Raw genomic sequence first — 1,187 nt, 5'->3', positions numbered from 1 at the left:
TTATGTTTTCAAACATAAATTGTTATTGTTTAAATTAAATATTGTTTGCAATATTAAACCTATAATTCACTCAACATTTTTGTTGACAGTTACTCGCATGTTTTATTCTCAGGTTCATGATTGATTGCTTCCGCTGTGCTTAGAGAGTCTGCATATTTATGATAGCAGCTTTTGTTAAACATTAACTTGCACTCTATTTTGTTACATTAAATAGTGGTTGTTTGTGGACTTTGTTTTGGTCAACTTTTGGTTAAAGTATTATTGTATAGTTTTTCTAAACTTATATATTTTAGTAGATTTCCTTTATAGGAAATCATTTTTAAATAAAGAATGCAAGGTTTTTTTATTAAATTCATATAGAGTTTCGATCAAGCTGTGGGACCAAGTGACGGAGCCGTTAAGTGTTTTGACGGAGTCGTCACAGTTATGTCGATGTCTTTTCGTGTGGCAACGTCGCATCCTTGGTAGAATATAAGTACTATTTGATAAGTATCTAAACCATGCTGAGGACATCCTCTCAACAACTTTCCAAATCTTGTCCACGCTTCATATAGAGTTTCATTTGGCTTTTGTGTGAACGTAACAATTTCTCCTTGAAGTCTCACGGCTTTAGATGCCGGAAAGAATTGTTTAAGAAAATTTTCAACTAAGACATCCCATGTGTCAATCACCCCTTCAGGTAACGATTCTAACCAGTCTTTGGCTTCTCCCTTTAAAGTTTAGGGAAATAACATGAGATATATCTGTTCATCCTCCACTTCTCTGATTTTAAATAGAGTACATATCCTATTAAAGGTACGAAGATGTTCGTTTGGATCTTCTTTTGACGTACCACTATATTGGCATTGATTAGTTACCATGTGTAGGATTTATCCTTTGATTTCATAATCTGGCGCATTAATGTCTGGCTTAATAATGGCGTGACCTTGGCCAGTGCGTGTGGCTCTCATTCGATTTTCCATACTTAGAGGTTCCGTTACTTCCATAATTGAATTTGTTGAATACGAATCACTAGAGGATTCTGATTTAATGGTTTGTGGTTCGGGAGGAATGATTAGTGGTTCAGGATCTTGGAATTGTCCTTGAATATCCTCAGGGTTTTCAATTTTGAAGTCGGGTTCAAAAAATAGATTATCGGGATTTTGAGTTGGAGTACTTGTTCGACTAGATGATGATTCTAAAGAAAA

General features: G+C 34.8%; 1 non-coding gene across 1 annotated transcript; it reads left to right on the top strand.

Moving 5' to 3' along the window:
- The first annotated feature begins 495 nt into the window (after positions 1-495).
- On the top strand, positions 496-602 carry LOC139879270 (small nucleolar RNA R71). Its single transcript, XR_011770122.1, has one exon. It is a non-coding gene; the product is annotated as a small nucleolar RNA R71 (small nucleolar RNA).
- The last annotated feature ends 585 nt before the right edge of the window (positions 603-1,187 follow it).

The sequence above is a fragment of the Rutidosis leptorrhynchoides genome, chromosome 11 (assembly GCF_046630445.1).
Source record: "Rutidosis leptorrhynchoides isolate AG116_Rl617_1_P2 chromosome 11, CSIRO_AGI_Rlap_v1, whole genome shotgun sequence".
NCBI classification, from domain to species: domain Eukaryota; kingdom Viridiplantae; phylum Streptophyta; class Magnoliopsida; order Asterales; family Asteraceae; genus Rutidosis; species Rutidosis leptorrhynchoides.
The sequence above is the reverse complement of the archived record's forward strand: the minus strand, read 5'-3'. Positions and strand labels throughout refer to the sequence as shown.